We start from the raw sequence: 12,181 nt of genomic DNA, 5'->3' as shown, positions 1-12,181 counted from the left end.
TGTGTGCCTGCAGGCAGTGCAGTAGGACCACAGGGAGTGGAAGACATTCTTACACCATTGTTATCAAGTATTTCTGTTGAATGATTATTTCTTTAATGTTCATCTCCCTGAGTAGACTGTAAGCTCCGCGAGGACAGGAACCTTGTTTGTCTCTCTCACCACTGTAATCCCAGAACCTAGCACAGCAGCTGGTATAGAGTGGTGCTTAATAAACTTTTATCAAAAGAATGAGTTGAGGGCTTCCCTGGTGGCGCAGTGGTTGAGAGTCCGCCTGCCGATGCAGGGGACACGGGTTCGTGCACCAGTCCGGGAGGATCCCACATGCCGCGGAGCGGCTGGGCCCGTGAGCCGTGGCTGCTGGGCCTGTGCGTCTGGAGCCTGTGCTGCACAGCGGGAGAGGCCACAACAGAGGCCCGCGTACCGCAAAAAAAAAAAAAAAAAAAAAAAAAAGAATGAGTTGAATAAATAAATAAGTGCACAAGGGCAGATGGAGGGAGCCAAGCAGGGCTGCCAAGCCCTTCTCTCATCTCTAAGTCAGGAGCTCCAGGAGGTCTTTTGCAGACTTGTGGATGGTGTGTGTATGTGTGTGTGAGTGTCCATGGATGTGCCTTCTTAGGGCCATCTGTGCCATTGAGGAGCTGGAAGGCTGCAGGGGGCGGGGCAAGGAGCAAGGAGTGATTGAGGTGATGACAGTGATAGAGGACGGAGGAGAGGATCAGGTGATGAGGATGATGAGAGAACTAGCAATTCTCGTAAAATCTGAACCCTGGAAACTAGGAAGGGCTGTGAGGCCTGGAAGAAGATGGCACCAGCCATCTGGCTGGAGTGAATGAGACAGGACATGCCTGCTCATCAAGGTTCAGGGGTGGAAAGGTCCTAGATAGAGGTCTAAAGACCCCCGAAAATGTTGGGCTACTATCCACTGGGGCGTTTTGGCCGTTATCCCCTTCGTCATGCTAATGTGTGTGAGTGTGTGTAGGGGGTGTGAGGGAGGGGGTGTGAGGGAGGGGGTGTGAGGGAGGGGGAGTGGCTCTGAGCCCTTGCATCCACTTGGTTCCAGGACACCTGCTTTTGCTGGTTTTCTACATTCAGGTCCCTCAATAAAGGATCCTGACAGTAGAAAAGATTTGGAAACCATCTATTTGGAACAAGCCATGTTTTTGTGGGGTTTTTAAAAAATTAATTAATTTAATTTATTTATTTTTGGCTGCATTGGGTCTTTGTTGCTGTGCGCGGGACAAAGCCAGTTTTTATTAGTCTTTCTGTGTGGGTTTTTAATGTATCACACACCAATTGTTTTTTAGTGTAATACTATTAGTTCATATTTTTAAAAAAATCTAAAATCAGAGTAATTTGCCTTGAAACCACCCAGAGAGTTCTATGTTACATTAAAATTCCAAATAGAACAAAGGGACACTCATTTAGAAAGCATTTTTTTTACATTTCCCCAATTCTCAAGAGGAGAAAGAAAATGCTAATCAACACAGCAAAGCTTCTTCTGAAGCTCTAGTTCTACTTCAAAGAGCACAAGAGCATTGAAAGGGATACAGCCAATGGTGTGGGAGTCTCCTTCTATACCTGATGAGAGTAAAGGAGGCTTTCGTTAAAAAAAATGAAAGTGAATGCTTACTATCAATAAAAAGGCCTCAGTCTCTGCCCATTTCTGCCAGAAAGAAACAAAAAGTTATTAACAAATTAAAAATTAAAAATTTATTAAACAAGAGATAGATTTTTTTTTCCCATTATGATGATATCAAAAGAAGAATTTGGTGTTAGTTATAACTCTCTCCTCACTGTTCCCCTGAATGGTGTAGAATCAGAAAGAGCTTTCACGGCAATGGGGAAAATTTGCACACAAATGTGCTTGACTTAACAATGACACAATTTTTTTTTCAGGATTGTACTAAAAAGATCAAATAATATTTAATTTTCATAGTTAATTACATTTCTTGTTTATCCTTTGAATAATAATTATTATTTATTTAAAAATGTTTGTCTCCTAATGATTTATTCTGAATTAATATTAAGTTTAATGTTTATATGTCTATAAATAAAAGTTTTACTTAATGTTTTATCTGTTTATTAATTTTGAAATTAAAATAAATCTAATGTTTAGTTTGACTGATTTAGAAATTTATTAATAATTCTGAACACTTAAAATACATGTATTCAGTAATTCTGTATTGTGGTTTTATTAAAAAACTAAGTATAGCCCATACTGCAACCACCATGTGGAAAAATAACCTTGTCCTGACACAAAGGACAAAGCGCAGAGAAGTTAAGGGGACTTACCCGAAGGTCACGTGGCTATTTAGTGAATGGCAGAGGATGGCATATAAATCCACCTCTTCCTATGCTAAGCCTATAGCATGCGCCCCTGCCCTGTGCTGCCAGGCCCTCTGACCCAGGAACACCAGCGTGGTTCCTCCTCATCTGTGTTCCCAGTCACGTCCCTGTTGAAACCCCAATCCTAACGCAGGACTGAGTCCCGCTACTCTTAGAGATGATGAAACCACAAGACCCAAAACCAACTCTCTTGCCTGTCAGCTCCCATCCACATGCGTGGATGCTGGGGACCCAAGAAGAGAGAGAAATGGGAGTCAAGAGTCAATAAGTCAGAGAGGCAGGGTCTGACCTTCTAGGAGAGAGCCAGGTGCAGAACCAGGTGGTTTCTGCTGTCTGCCTGCACATCCTGGTGCTGTGCTATGGTGTCACACACGTCTGTTTTGTGCTGAGTCGGTGCTGTATTCTCACTGTCGGGTGATGCACTGCAGGGAGTGGGGGCCGTTGCTCGCTGCCCAGTCCCTGGTGTATCACATGTGTCATGTGAAGGCCCAGCTTAGAGCACTTTCCCAGAGAGACCCGGGAGCTGGTCCTGGTGACCCAGATCTATCCCGTAGCTTCACTCCGGGTCTGACTTGCTCACAAACTTCACCCTCAACTCCCAATTCGCAAGCCGAGGGCCCCATTCCCGGGCAGGCCCAGCTGCAGGCCACTCTGCTAATTAGTGACTGCTGATTGGCCCAAGAGGTGCACTCATTATGCCCAGTAGAGATCAAAGCCAGGCCCAATAATCTGCTAAACGAGATGTCAGATTAGGGCATTCTTCTGGGCTATTAGAAAGATTTTTCTCCCTGGGTAAAGGCCTGTCAGGGCATATGACCCTGTCACCCACCATGAGCTGAGCCAGAGCGGGGATCTGCAGCCTTTCTGCTCCTCCCACTTTGAATGTGGCCATTTAATGGGACAGCCCCACCCCAGGGGCCTGCATGATCCCCAGGGAGGTCACAAAATGGGAGGAGAGTCATGTTTGGGCAGAGTCACCTCTGCCTCTTTATTCTTGGGGTTGCTGAGGGTCAGGGGGAACTGTGGACCTCCCTGGATCCCTGCGCTTTCAGCTGTACTATGGGCATACTGCCTCAGTTTACCTCCTAGGGCTGGGGGTCAAGTTTAGTGTTGGTACCAGTCCCTCTTCTCAGGAACAAGCTCCAGATTGACACTTATTTCAAACTGAAACCCCTAGCCCAACTTTCTCACTCCAGGTTTGAGAATGGAGCCCCAGTTTTTAGTATTAGTGCTAATAGCTATTTTAAATATATATATATTTATTTATTTGGCTGTGCTGGGTCTTAGTTGAGGCACATGGGATCTTCATTGCCGAGTGTGGGATCTTTAGTTGCGGCATGCGGGATCTAGTTCCCTGACCAGGAATCGAACCCGGGCCCCCTGCAATGGGAGCACAGAGTCTTGACCTCTGGACCACCAGGGAAGTCCCAGTGCTAATATCTATTAATGGCTACCATTGATCAAATGCAGAGAGTATCGTGCACTGTGCTGGCTAAATTCTGATTTTATTTATAATGTCCGAAAACACTACAAGTTAGGTATTATTAACATCCTCTATGAAACATGAGGAGAGTAAGGCTCAGTAAATTGTCCAGGTCACTCAGCTTAGCAGCAGCTCCAGTGGTGAGTCCTGATTGGCTGAAGTCAATCAGCAAGTTGATTGGCTTAGAGAAAGGCACGTGACCTAATTTTGGCCAATGAGAGAGCACTAACCACTAGACTGAGGTCCTAGGAAAGGAAATCTTTCTCCCTGGATGGTGTGGGGTATGGACGGGAGGTATGGGACTGCTGAAGCTATTTTTCTCTCACCAGAGAAGAATGTAGAGCTGTTGGAGGGTGGGTAGCATGGGACCATGTGGGGCCAACGTGGTGGGTCTTTGGAATCGTAGTTTGAGCCATTGAATTGAACTAAGCTAAATGAGTGAATACATTGTCTTTATTGTTTAAACCAGTTTGAGTCTGGCTTCCTGAGACTTGCAAGTAAAAGTCTGGTATATGGCCTCTGTCCCAGAGGAACCAGACCTGCCCAGTGGGTCTGGGCCCCAAGAGTCAGCTCAGGGGTGAGCTCACCTGGGAAGCCAGGAGGCTACTGGAAGCAGGCTTGGCAGTCTGCCACATACTATGGTTACCGCTTGTCCTGCCGGCCACTGTCCCAGCTGCCACCTCAACCCAACTTGGCTACCGCCTGAGCTGCCACCCCTCCTTTGCCTGATCACTGTCTCCCACCATCCTCCATCCTGCCCAGCCTAGTTGGGATGCCCAGATTCAGCCCAGGCCTGGATGAGCCCTCTGTGTTGGTTAGGATTAGGTTTGATTGCAAGAAACAGACATTCAAAGCGACAATGGCTTAAACAAGATAGAAAGCTATTTTAACAGAAAGTACATAACATTCTCAAGATGGGTGTTCATGGTTGGTGTGGCAGCTTGGCTCCACCAGTGTTCATTTGTACCTTCACTCTTTTTACATTGATCGGCTTTGCCAGAGATTTGTCTACTTTATCAGTCTTTTCAGAGAACCAGGTTTTTGGTTTCATTGTTGCTTGCTATGTCCATTTTCTATTTCATTAATCTCTGTCCTCATCCTTATTATTTCTTTCCTTCTTCATTATTTGGGTTTACTTTGTTGTTTCCCTCCTCCCTAACTTGAGCTGGACAATTAACTCTAAGTCATAGCCGTTACTTTTCTTACATAAGCCATAAGTGAAAATGCAGATTTTCTCTCTAACATCCCTATAGATGCATCAAGAAATTTAGAAATGTTGTTATGTTAATTATTGTTAGGTTCTAAAGATTTTCTCATTTCCATTATAATTCCTTTTTTAACACTTGAGTTATTTAGGAATGTGCTTATCAATTTACAAAATAATGTCTTAAAAGTTATTTCTTGCTGTCAATTTCTAATTTCTAGTTTGTGCATAATACATGGTCAATCTTTATAAGTATTCCAAGAAAAAAACAAATAATATAATGACTGAGTAAAGTGTTCTATTTTTGTCCATTAGGTTAAGATTGTTAATTTAAATCATTACTAATAGTATCTCTTTGCTCTCTCAGTTATAGAGAGATCTGCTATGATTGTAGAAACGTTGGTTCCTTTTTTGTAATTCTGTCACAGTTTATATATTTTGAAGTCATGTTGTTAGGTGTCTACACATTAAAAAATCTTAAATCTTTCCTAGTAAATTTCCTTTCATTATTACGTATCGATCCTCTTTATTCCTAATTATGCCTTTTGCCTTAAAATCTATTTTATCTGAGGGCTTCCCTGGTGGTGCAGTGGTTGAGAGTCCGCCTGCCGATGCAGGGGACAAAGGTTTGTGCCCCGGTCCGGGAGGATCCCGCATGCTGCAGAGTGGCTGGGCCCATGGGCCGTGGCCGCTGAGCCTGTGCGTCTGGAGCCTGTGCTCTGCAACGGGAGAGGCCACAACAGTGAGAGGCCCATGTACCGCAAAAAAAAAAAAAAAAAAAAAAAAAAAAATCTATTTATCTGATATTGATATTACTATACCAGCTTTCTTTCAGTGATTACTTTTTGTTATATTTTAATTTCATTCCTTTACTTCACACTTTCTGGGTCCATATATTTTAGTGTGTCTCTTATAAATAGCATATAGCTAGATTAAAAACATCCAATTTAACAATCTCTGGCTAGGTTGGCTCATGTACATTTATTGTGACTTCTGTTGTATTTGTTTATCTGGGAATGTCTTAATTTCTCCTTCATTTCTGAAGGATAGTCCTGCTGGATAGAAAATTCTTGATTGACAGTCTCTTGTATATGATGAGTTTTGTTTGTCTGTTTTTTCTCTTGCTGTGTTCAAGATTCTCTTCTTATCTTTTGACAGTTTGGCTATGATGTGTCTAGGCGTAGATGATGTAACATGGCAAGTCTGGAAATCAGATTCTCCTTTCCTTGAAGGGTTTGTTGTTTGCTGTTGCTATTGGCTTGTTTAGTGACTTTGCTGGACTAATTCTATAAAAGCCGTATTTCCTGTATATGCAGCCATTGAAGTCTCTGCTGGGTCAGCCTAGTGATTGATCAGAGATATCCTTAAATGCTTTGAACAAAATTTTCTAATTTTTCCATATTGATACATGAAGCTCTAGAACATTCACTTCAACCTCTGTATAGTTTTCCATTGTATGAATATACCTCCATTTATTCATCCTTTTATCTATTAGTGGACATTTAGGTCATTTCTAGTTTTTTGACATTACATGGAAAGTGGTATTGAATATCTTTGTGTGTGTCTCCTCTAGCCCATGTGTGAGAGTTTTCGACCATATATACCTGGATCTGTAATTGCTGGGTGATGGAATGCATATCCTCAACTGTAGGAGATATTGCCAAACTGTTCTTCAAATAATTGTGCTCTAATTATACTCATTCATGTGTCCGTTATCAGTTTAGTTTTTTTTTTAATAAAAACTTAGCTTTAAAGCTGACCTCAAACGTTTTCTCCTTCATAGGGCCTCTTGTGGTTCTTCAGCCCCACTGTGGAATGCTGTTTATTTCTGTCCTGTTGCATTTCCTTCACTTTGCCTTGTGCCACTGTTATTACGGATGTCCCTTCTCAATTACAAGATTCAATTTTCCTGGAGGACGTGGACCATGGCTTGTTCATCATAGCATCACCCCCAAAAGAATCAGATACAGAGTAGTCACTGAATTGAATGATTCACGATGTCAATACCTTTTTCTGGATCTGGTCCAGGTCTGGTCCCATAGGGGAGCCTTCAGCTTTCCCTCTTTCTCCTCTTGATATTTCAACTCAGCTAAGTTCATCTTGTATTACTAAGCACCCAAGTCTGGAGATACTCGTTTTGAGATGGGTTAGGGCTGGGATCAAAGTTGTCTCATGTGGAAATTTTGGCTAAACTCCTCTTCCTGCTGTGAAACGCAAGCTTCCTCATGAGCTGCCAACTCAGGCAAACATCTTTGATTTTCGGGAGGTGGTCATCTGAGGTTCGGAATAATTTGGATGTTGCTGGGAAGAAGTTAATCTTTGCTTAGCCACCCTTTCTTCATGGAAGTACAAAAAGATAGACAACGATGTTAGGAGAGACATTCACACAAGACATTTAAAGTCAGATCATTCACATATAAACAACTGCTTTGCTGGCTACAACTCATTCTTAGCTGGTCCTTGAAGCAGTTCCCCAAGGACCTCTCCTGGTCACACCTGGTTCCCATTACTGTATCTACATAAAAGCAGTAAAGCTGCCTTTCTTCAAAAGTACTGTGAAGCACGATAATTCACTCTGACCTGCCCCTAGGTTGTCCAGATGAGCTTGTCTGACAGTTTCATGTGATCACAGTTATCCACAGCCCCTCATGAAGGCACATTCAGTCCAGACAGAAACAAATAATTGGCCTGCCAGTTTAAAATGCCAACGGGATTCAGCACATACCTCTTTGGGCAAAGCCATCTGCTCTGCAACTTGGTTGACAGTCGTGTCTCGCACACCATTTCCTGTATGCAGGCACATTCACCTTATACAGATGGAACTCCTGCAGTTGCCTGGGCCCCTGGGTGGAAGTCCCAACCCCTCGATTGGTAGAAGAGGGCTGGGAGAAAGCTGGGAGTTGGTGGCTTTGGGGGAAGTACGCAGCTCTCATAAAGGGAGAGGCTATTCTTCCCCTTCTAATGGAGACGGAAAGGGAGTCCTTTCTCTTCCTTAAAGCCAAAAAAGGGGGACACCAAGAGGCCCATTACTTTTTTTTTAATTGAAGTATAGTTGATTTTTACAATGTTGTGTTAATTTCTGCTGTACAGCAAAGTGATTCAGTTATACATATATATACATTCTTTTTCATATTCTTTTCCATTATGGTTTATCACAGGATATCGAATATAGTTCCCTGTGCTACACAGTAGGACCTTGTTGTTTGTTCATTGTATATATAATAGTTTGCATCTTCTAATCCCAAACTCCCAGTCCATCCCTCACCCACCCACCTTGGCAACCACAAGTCTGTTCTCTATCCAAGAGATCCTTTCTTAAAGGACCCATTATTTATGTCTCCTGGATGGTTCAAAAATCATTTGCCCACATTTAAATCTCTTTGCAGAAAGTTAAAAAAAAAATCTTTTGGAGGTGCTTGCAAAGGCCTTTTTATATTTTGAAGGGGCCCACAAAATGGGAGAAGGGAGTTTCTGGTCCGCCACGGTGTGACGCGAGCAGGAGAGAGGGCTGGCTGGCAGAGTGGAGACGGAGCAGCGGCTCTCCCGCTATTTGGCAAAGCCAGGGTTCCCGAGCTTCCTGTGCGTTTAGTGGATGCCGGATAAGGATAAGGCAGCTGGTCTTGAGTTCTTTACTGTTACCCCCTCCTGTCTTCCCCTTTCTCCCTTCCTCCTATCTCCTCCCCACCCCCCGTCCCCAGCCCCACCGCCTGCCCCCTCCTTCCCCCGCAGCAGGCTGCCTGCTGAGTGAGAAGTACCAGCAGCAAATGGCCCTTTGCTTCTTGCCCGGCCTTCTGAAGAGCCCAGACATGCATCCCCTGGGAGAGCCAGCCCGTGGATGCCTGCCTCACTGGAGGCGCCAGAGGTCATTTGGCTTAACTAAATAATTAGCAGGGGCAACCAACCTGGTTGCCTTCAGCCTGACTGGGTTAGAAGATGTGTGCCCTTTTCCACCTCCTTCTCTTTGTCCCAAACACTGGATGACCTGGACCTAGGAGGAGGTGGGGGAAAGTGTGTGAAGATCAGATCAGATCCCTTCTCCATTGCAACTAACTGGGGCTACAGCTCTGGCCTGTCCTGGGAAAGGGAGGAGAAGAAAAAAACCAATAAGCAGAAATTTGTCTTGATGAACAGAACCAGATTGTCCTGGAAACTCAAGGAGACTAAAATGTATGGGTTGGACCAAGTTATCGTTGGGTTGGACCAAGTTATAGTTAAGGGAGCCTTTAACCAATGAGAAAAGGAATTTGTCATAGTATAGATAGGGTAGGATAGAAGACATAAAACCATTTTTGTGTTTATTTCCCACTAAGTTAAGACTCTTCAATAAACCAGTTATATTTGTGAATTTTTGAAGGATCAACATACAGTTCTATAGATTCACAAGCCCTAGACTTGATAATGGAGCTACAAAACACGAGACCACAATGATGCATCAAGAACTGCTGAAGGGGGCTTCCCTGGTGGCGCAGTGGTTAAGAATCCTCCTGCCAATGCAGGGGACACGGGTTCGAGCCCTGGTCCGGGAAGATCCCACATGCCGTGGAGCAACTGAGCCCATGCGCCACAACTACTGAGCCTGCGCTCTAGAGCCCGCGAGCCACAACTACTGAGCCCATGTGCTGCAACTACTGAAGCCTGTGCACCTAGAGCCCGTGCTCCACCACGAGAGAAGCCACTGCAATGAGAAGCCCACGCACCGCAGCAAGGAGTGACACCTCGTTCACCGCAACTAGAGAAAGCCCGCACACAGCAATGAAGACCCAACACAGCCAAAAATAAATAAATAAAATAAATAATTTTTTTAAAAAAAGAACAGCTGAAGGTTAAGCTTTAAAGATAAATAAAACAGTAAAAAGAGACCTAATTGTGGGAAAATGATTTTTGAACCAGGAAACATGAGTACAATGAAATAGTTCACAGTGAGGACGCAAACAGAACTGTCATCATTCTAGAAAAGCACTGAAGAGATGCTGCAGGTGGCCGTGGTGGGCTGTGTGCTAACCGAAGTCATACCGGAGCAGAAACTAAAAGTGAACAAAGCAAGTGGTGAGTGCACAGAGGAGAACACCATACAAAAGAAAGCAAAGATACTGTGAGAGGAGGCTGGTCTCTGCTTTGCCTCAGTCCCAATTCCCTTTCCTTTCCTCCTCTCTCCTTACAAATGAGATGCTTCCACATCTGTGATTCATGGGGGCCAGCCTCAGTGGTGTTGGTTCAAGAGAACAGAGTTCAGAAGCCAAACATGACGTCACTAGAACTTCAGTTCTGTCCTTGGATTTCTCAGTCACGGAAGCGGATACTTCTGAGCCCACACATCTCTCCACCTCTGTGCCTCCCCAGGACATACCTTTCTCCTCTCCCCATAATTCCACCTCAAAGCCACCCAGTGCCTCTTGGACCTTTCTCTCCTTTCCCCTTTTCTTCCAATTTCTGCTTTTCAAAGGCCCAGGGAACCACCTTCCCCGGCAGGGATGACTTCAAGGGTGGGAAGGAGAGGCCAGGAGGTGGGTCAGCCAGAGTCCCTTTAGCAGGAGAGGGGAAGAGGGAGGCTGGGAGCAGCCACTGGTTAATGATTTTAACCCGTCAAACAGTAAGTATGTAGGGTCTTTGCGGCCAGATGAACCTGACAAGGACACTGTGTGAGTCAGAGTGAGTTAGTTAACCTCTCTGAGCTGCAGATTCTTTAGATTTAACTGGGCATGATGATTCCTGCCTCATGGGGTTGGCTGTGAGGGTTGAATGGATGACCCGTGAGAAACACAGGGTCCCCTTGAGCCCAGTGGCTGAGCATATCTCTCTGTGGCCCCCGGGGACATGGGAGTGCAGCCACCTAGAGCCTAGGGGACATGTGTTCCTCAGAGGCCCCCAGGATGAGGGGCTTCCCCTCAGCCCCTGAATCCAGCTTCTCGGGGCCAGAGCCCCCCTCTCAGCTGCTCTGGGCTTTCTCTGACTCCCTGCTGCTTCCTCAAGACCTGGCCCAGCTGTCTGGGGGCTTCCCCTGCTTTCCTCTGATGTTGGAGGGGGCTGCCTTTTCATCTGACTGCCTGGTTGGTTTGGTTTGATAACTCCTTGACTGTGCGCCTCTGGTGCCCCAGGCCTTGCTGCGGGAGCCTCTGGCATTAGCTTTAGAGGTGTGGATCTGTGGGGCTGGCTGGGAAACGTTCCTTCATGGACATCCAGGCAGAAGGGCTTCCCTACTTGGCCTGGTGCCCCAAATCTCCAAGCAAACGCCTTCTCTGAGCCCCAGATCTCTGCCCCTGCTGTGTTCCCTTTGCTGCTCTGACTGGGTCAGTCCCCCTGGGTCCTCTCAGGTGGCTGGGCCCTTCCTGCCTGCCCAGGACGGGGGCCCTGAGGCCAGCAGTCCCTCCTCCCCCGGCACGGCCCTGGGACTGCCTGGAAATGTGGCGTTGTGGATCAAAGGTGGAAATCTGAGGGAAGGAAGGAAGCCGGGGAGGGAGGGAGGAAGGGAGGAAATAAGTCAGTCCCTGCTCCATCACAGGGCTGTGATGTGATGCTCCTAGGAGTCTATCTGTAAAGGGCGAGCCCCGTGCCCCACACAAATGTGTCAGGTGGCTATTGACCTGACGCGTCATCTTATTGATTTATGAGCGTCTGATGGAGGAACCACACTTGGCTTCTCCCGGCTCGGTTTGTCTCAGGGTCAGCACAGCCAGCCCTTGAGATAAGCAGTCGACTGCTCCCCCAGGATGTTCTGACTCGGGCCTGGGTTCCTCTTCTCACTGTTGGCGCACAAAGCAGGACTAGTGTCAACAGGATGGGGAGGCCCAAGGAGTGGGGAGTGAGAAGCTGTTTAACCCACTTAGTGAATCTGCTGCTTAGAAACACAAACAAATAATGAGTGTGCTAATTACAAAAGACAACAAGGTTTGCTGGTTTTCAACACCTGTCAGTCATCTCATTCCAATCTTCCCGCAGCCTGTGAGATGGGGCGCGTTTTTCCTGGATTTACAGATGTACTGCTGAGGTGACTGAGAGCCGGAGAGGTTCAGGGTTGTGCAGGTTTGCACATCTGGGTGCAGATTCAAACCCAGGGCTGAGTGTCACCACCTCCCGGGCAGGCTGTCCTTCCCATCACGTTGTGGGCTACTTCCGGGCAGCCCTCGGCCAGCGAGGCAGCCGGTGGTAAC

At 46.0% G+C, this 12,181-nt stretch overlaps 1 long non-coding RNA gene across 1 annotated transcript in view; it reads left to right on the top strand.

The window, feature by feature from the left end:
* The window catches only part of LOC307064838, a 102,581-nt gene that overhangs the window by 65,630 nt on the left and 24,770 nt on the right, over nucleotides 1–12,181 (top strand). The gene's annotated exons all lie outside the window — the stretch shown is intronic.

The sequence above is a fragment of the Hyperoodon ampullatus genome (assembly GCF_949752795.1).
Source record: "Hyperoodon ampullatus genome assembly, chromosome: 15".
NCBI lineage: Eukaryota > Metazoa > Chordata > Mammalia > Artiodactyla > Ziphiidae > Hyperoodon > Hyperoodon ampullatus.
Note: the sequence above shows the minus strand (reverse complement) of the source record. Positions and strands in the feature narration are given on the sequence as shown.